Raw genomic sequence first — 6,725 nt, 5'->3', positions numbered from 1 at the left:
TTGTCGGATCATAACCGTAGTAGGTGACTATAACTTGCAAGATCAGATCTAAAACATGGATATAATGATGAATTCATAAACGGTTCAGATCCGAGTTCATGGCACCCGGGCCCAAAGTGACAAGCATTAAGCATAGCAAAGTCATAGCAACATCAATCTAAGAACATAGTGGATACTAGGGATCAGGCCCTAACAAAACTAACTCGATTACCTGATTAATCTCATCCAACTCCTCACCGACGAGCGAGCCTACGAAGGAATTACTCACTCCCGGTGGGGATCATCATGGAATTGGCGATGGAGATTGGTTGGTGATGACGAAGAACGAAGATCCCCTTCTCTGGAGCCCCAGACGGACTCCAGATCTGCCCTCCCGAGGAAGAACAGGGCTTGGCGGCGGCTCCGTCTCGTGGATCGTGATAATTCTTTTTCACTCATTTTTTTCTGGAAATATGTGATTTTATAATATTAGGGGGGTCGTCAGCGGGGCCACCAGGTGGGTACAACCCACCTGGGCGCGCCAGGAGAGGGGGCGTGCCCTGGTGAGTTGTGCCCACCCAGGGGCCCCTCTCCGGTAGGTCTTGGCTCCAGAAATCTTATTATTGATATAAAAAATCCTTGCAAAGTCTCGTTCCATTCCGAGAACTTTTATTTCTGCACAAAAACAACACCATGGTAGTTCTGCTAAAAACAGCGTCAGCCCGGGGTTAGTTCCATTCAAATCATCCAAATTAGAGTCCAAAACAAGAGGAAAAGCATGAGAAAAAGTAGATATGTTGGAGACGTATCATCGCGCCGCAGCCCGCGTTCTCTGCTCCGACCGCACCCTCGCGCCCGACACCCGCGCCGGTGACTCGTCCGGCCCTCGCCACACCGGCGACCACCAAGAACCCCGCCACCTCCTCGCCTCCGCTTAGTGCATGTCGCCAGGAGCGCCACCACTATAATTCGTCCTGACGACTGCGGCAAGCAGCAACGCCTTCCTTGGCTTCTGCGGCGTGGATGCCGGCACCAAGCGGCGGCGTGTACCCATCGCTGGAGGCTGCGAATGGATAAGAGCCAGTACAAAATAAGGATTAAGGACTGCGGCCTGAATTCCAACTAATGCAGGGTTTGTTTGCAAAAACAAAACATTTTTCCAGAGTTTCACTTAAACAGGGACTGCGGGTTGATTTCAAAGAAACACAGGGGCTTTTTCACAAAAATGCCGACGACGTACGACCAGAAGCAGTATTTGTATATATATATATATATACACACACACACACACATCTAGGCTATTATTCTGTTACCCTACTTGAACTGATGAATTCGAGCGGGTTGAACTGATGCTTTCATTTTCCGTTGAAAATTGTCTTCTTTAGTTCAATTTTTTTTTAATTTTTTTTGTCGAAACGGGGCATGTAATATATCGTTGGAAATCTCTTGACATCTACATTACAATCCTATAATTTATTTTTGGAAAAAAATCATTTAAGAGCAGTTTTGAAAAAAACATTTTTTTTTACCAAAAACGTGAATCGTATTTTGGAGTTAAATTTTAAACAGTTTGTCGGAATTGAGAAAATGAGATGGCGTTGGAAAGTTTGTGAAAATACACATCTTCCATATATCTAATGTTTTTTCAATTTTTGTATGATTTAAAAGTAATTTGAAAACCAGGAAATTCTCGGCGAAACATATTTTTGTGATTTTTTACAAAAGATTTGTCGGATTGACGCAAATGATACGGCGTTGGAAAGATATAGAAAATGCGCAACTTTTGCATATAGAATATGTTTTCTAATTCCTTATAATTTAAACACGAATTTAAATACAGTGAAATTAGGTTTTGAACGCGGTTTTGTTAAAAAGTTTATCGAAATGGGGCAAATAATATACCATTGAAGCTATCCAAAATGCTAAACTTAGTCATGTTGAAAAATTTATCAAATTCGCCACCGTCTAAGAGTAATTTTGAATACAGCAAGACCCATCATGTTGATTTCTCGTCGGAAAAACAGAGTAGTCGTATTGATGTACATACGGGTTTGAACTCTGTTTTATCGGTACTGTTTTCCTCACAACTATTTGACCATTTATCGGAATTGAGCAAATGATATACCGTTGAAATGCCATCGAAAAGGAGCAATCTTTTAATGTTAAACATTTTTTTCAAATTCACCACATTTTAAGAGTAGTTTTGAATTCGGTGAAATTCATATTAGACGACATATGTTGAACTTTTGACCCATTTCTTGGAATGGAGCATGTAATATACCATTGTAAAGCTGGTGAATAGAAGAAACTTTTTAATTTTGAACATTTTCAAAATTTATTACGGTTTTGGAGTAGTTTTGAACATGCTAAAAAACAACATCATTTTTTTCAAAGTCGTGAAATGAAACAATGGACTTATCTGACCGGATTTTTGAATGGCCTCGGTTTGAGAACGTGGACTTATAGAAATCAACCTTTTTGTTTTTTTAAGGTTGGTTTCCCGATTGAACTAATGATGTTGCTAGCCCCGAACTTGAATAGCTTATGTAGTAGAGCTAATTGGATTGAAACAAAATAAAATGAATGTACGTTTTCTATTCTGTTTTCTTCAAACTCTTAACTTTTTTGCAATGAAGTTCTGGACTTGTCTCAATTTGCAACTTGAACCTTTTTTGATGTACTTTATTTTTTTATGTTTTCGTAATGTTCTCCTTTTTCCAGACCTCTCGCTTTCTTGATTCTGAACTTTTCGCTTTTTTATCTTTGAACTTTCTGGATTCTTTGTACCCGAAACCTCCTCAATTCTTCTCTGGATGCTTCACATTTTTGTCTTTTCCAAATTTCCAAAAAAAGTTTTTTTTGTAACCGTAAAACTTTTTATTTGTGAACTTATCATTTTTCTGCCATGAACTTGCCCACATTTTTAAACAAAACTTGATAACATCAGCTTACAAAAATACAAAGAAGTTCACAAAGAGTACATTTCTCAATAAACTAGCCTTGAACACATCAGTGCATAGAAAGTACATCTCTCAGGAAACTAGCCTTGAACACACTCACAGTGTGAACCTCGCCGCTTTGACAAATGAACTTATAACAATACTACAATCTTTTTCTATTTTATGTAACCAAACTCACAAACTTTTATAAAGACAATGTGAACCTCATGGCTTTACAATTTGAACTTTAAAATAGACACTAAAATAATACAATATGAACACTTTTCTTTTTTATATACCAAATTCACAAACTTTCATAGTGGCAGTGTGTGAACCTCATGGCTTTAATAATTTGAAATTTAAAACAAACACCATTACAATATGAACTCTCACATAGCACAAATCACAAATACATAAACACGAAGGCTTTCTTTACTGTTAAAGAACTTTCTTTGGAGGTTTGGACTTTCTCAGTTCTGATTTTTGGAACTCTCCATGTAGCTATACATGAACTTTTTTTTCGTGGACGATCAGTGTGTAGGAGTGCTTGTTGACGACCACACACGCTGAGTCCTTTTTCTTATGCTGCAATTTAAAGCAAGCGCCAATTAAAGCTCATTGCAAGGGCATTCTAGCATTAAATATATCCATCAAACAAGTAAGAGTCTTGAAACCCAAGATAATATAAATAATGTGTACAATAAGACAACAATCAACACAAGCTAGTGAAGGTTTATTATTACGGTCTTACACAAATCCAGTTTAGTAGCCAGCCTCAACATAAAATGGAAGAGGCTGAACTTTGAACTTTCGGTGGAACAAAATATGAAGAAGCTTGGACTGAAGAAATAAAACCAAAGGAGCAAAACCATGAACTGTAGCTATGTTTGTATTTTTCAGTCACAACCAAAAAATATGGTACCTTGGCAGGAATGCTTTATTACAACAATGATAAGTACAAAGAGAACAATACCTCTGATTTTTGGAACTCTCCTTGTAGCTACACATGAACTGCGCAACACATGAATTCTCTTTGTGGGCGACCGTGTAGGAGTAGAGCTCGTCGACGAACTAGTCTGCACTTTGAACTTCTCTCAAGCCTTCTTGCTGAACAGACAGGACAAGATAATGCAGAAAGCAAAATATGACTCGTACAACTATCTTAATACACAAACATGGAGGTACAGAAATTAGGCCTAAACGTACTAGCACAAACAAACAATGCACGACTAGAGTTTAATTGATCCCCTATCTTGTTTGTACACCAAAACTAGTTATGTACTCCTAGTAGTTGACTGCACCATCCAGCTAACTGAACCCAGGGGGAGCTTCACATCAAGCTAGCTAGCTTCAGATCAAGCTAATTTTGTGGTCCACAAGACCAACTCCACCAGCGGCTGAATGCAAAATAATTTGGTTCTTTCGTGCATTAAGCAGCATCACCGAATCCCCAACTCAGTGAAATCATCACCTAGCAAAGGAACATCAGAATTCGTATTGAATGTGTCACAAAAGATGAACTTGTGCAGCTGTTTGTTGCTTCTGGAGGTTTTCGTAAAAGGATTTGTGTACATATAATAATATGAATGAGTGAGACAAGAAAGTGAGCAGTAAAAGGATTTCGTATTTTCACCTTCAGATGATATCACTTTCTGGAGGTTTTGATGGAAAATGCTGGTGTAGGTACCACACAACCACAAACTAAATACCAGCCACATATCCTAGAGAAAAGATGCTTCTCAAGCCTGATTTTTCAATGCATTTTAGGCAAGAACCGATCCGAGTCAGAACTGAAGCGATTTATTTGATTCAACTACTACAATAGTTTCTCTATACTCTTATGTTTTTGACACACAAGTATTGAACTTTTTCCTGCCTTCTCATTACGAATTGATGACATAATACATGTTGAACTGATTGAAGAAAATAAAACAATAATCACTTGAACTAAATGATCTTGAGCTGATGTAAAAGATGCAACTTATTCATGTTTTTAGTTCAATTTTTGTGTGTGTGAAATCACTGAACTAAATGATCTTGAGCTGATGTAAAGAATGCATCTTGAGCTGATGTAAATTAACACCATATAATATAACAATGTTCTTTCATATGAGGCAAGACAACCAAGATTATGAGCACCATGTCAGGTCAGTGGTTGGTCCAATAAAATTATGAGGTGAGTGCCTCCATAGAAGTAACAAGATGCAAGCTTAGTCCTTAGGTTACAGATTTGTAAATACTAGTAGTGCTACCAACATTTATAAATACTAGTGAACTTGAACGTATGGCCTCTCAGATATGAACTGTTTGTGTTACAAGCACATACACAAAATCCAACGAAGCTGATATAAGTACATGTTAAAGAGATAATCGAGTTCATGTATTAGTTGGGAGAAGTTCAAAAAGAAAATTTTAAAAAGTTTGTACTGTTTTTGCTATAACAACTATAGTCATCTTTGCCAACCATGTATATTACATGGTTAAAATAAGATTAGAGTTTCACTATTACATTTTTAGTGTAATGTGATTCAGAAACCACACAAAGTAAAGTAACGTCTGTTTCAAAATGGATGGTTACAGTTTAGACAGAAGTTAAGTTTAAGCAATGCCCTTGTGGCAAAGCAAACAAAATGTATCATTTTTCCTCAGGATTCTGCGCATTTAAAGCATAAGGTACTGAAAAGAACACACAAGTTGAACTGAGAATCAAAATAAAAGTAGGGGTAGCATGCCTGTGAGAAGGGAGGTTGAGGGTAGCAGGGTGCACAGTGGGCGAAGGACGCACAAGGATGATGAGTTACCTCATCGCTTGGCTGCGAGATGACATGCATCATGGAGGCGCTCGGGTTGGAGTGCATCGGCAGCGAGCAGTGGGGCTATGAGAGGGGACAGGTTGGAGGAGCTTTCCCCCTGCTAACAAATCAAAAAGGAGATATTTCTCCCCATCACCATTTCCCCTGCTAACAACTTCTCTTCAAGGCCACTCTTCGAGCATGCACACAAGGTAACAATCTTAACTACCAGATTCATTACATTTGAACATTTTTTTAGTTTATATGTTGAACTTATGGGGTTTGTATTTTTGAACTTATTAGTGTTTTGTTTCTCTGAACTTTCTTGGGTTTCATCTTTTGGAACTGTCAGTTTCTTTTTGACACCTGAACTTCGACTTGTTCTCCCCAACGAACTCCCCTTGAATGTTTTGTTTTTTCGAACTTCCCAAGTTTACGTTTTTGAACTGATTGAAGAGTAGTATATGAGCTCACCAACACAATGAATTTTTACTGAACACTAAGGTGCAGAATATACACACAAGGTAGCTGAACAATTCACTTAGTCTGGTCGAACGAGAAGGTGCAGTAGCAGCAACAAGGTGTGGAAGAAGAACTTGTTGCCCGTGGAGATGTTGGCCTGCACGCAGCTACCTGAGCGACCGACCGTCGAGCAAGCAGTTGGATTGCCGAGTTGAATAGTGCACTGTGGTTGAGTGGAGGACAGCGCGGCCACGAGGTCCAGCCGAGAGTACTGGCCTGACGCAGTTACGAGGAGGTCGACGGAGGTCGTGGGGACGAGAGAAGGGAGGAGGTGGGCTGGATCCGGGGGAGGCGGTGGTGGTTAGGTCCCACGATGGCGGAGGTGGCTGGGATTGGGGGCGGCGGTGGTGGCTGGGTCGGGGTGGCGGCTGGTTTCGGGGGTGAGAGGTGGAGGAGCGGCTGATCGCTAGTAGGTGGGAGGCAGGGGCGCGCCGGACCACTGGACTGCGCAGGAGGTGGGAGGAGAGGGCGTGTGGACCGTCGGGAGGTGGGA

At 40.0% G+C, this 6,725-nt stretch overlaps 1 long non-coding RNA gene across 1 annotated transcript; it reads right to left on the bottom strand.

Annotated features, from left to right (window-relative positions):
* Positions 1 to 3,089: 3,089 nt before the first annotated feature.
* Positions 3,090 to 6,719, bottom strand: LOC123144398 (uncharacterized). The gene is made up of 2 exons (XR_006471405.1): positions 3,892 to 6,719; positions 3,090 to 3,503 (listed from the first exon to the last, which is right to left on the bottom strand). It is a non-coding gene; the product is annotated as an uncharacterized lncRNA (long non-coding RNA).
* Positions 6,720 to 6,725: the final 6 nt, after the last annotated feature.

Source organism: Triticum aestivum, chromosome 6D, assembly GCF_018294505.1.
Source record: "Triticum aestivum cultivar Chinese Spring chromosome 6D, IWGSC CS RefSeq v2.1, whole genome shotgun sequence".
Taxonomy (NCBI): Eukaryota; Viridiplantae; Streptophyta; class Magnoliopsida; order Poales; family Poaceae; genus Triticum; species Triticum aestivum.
Note: the sequence above shows the minus strand (reverse complement) of the source record. Positions and strands in the feature narration are given on the sequence as shown.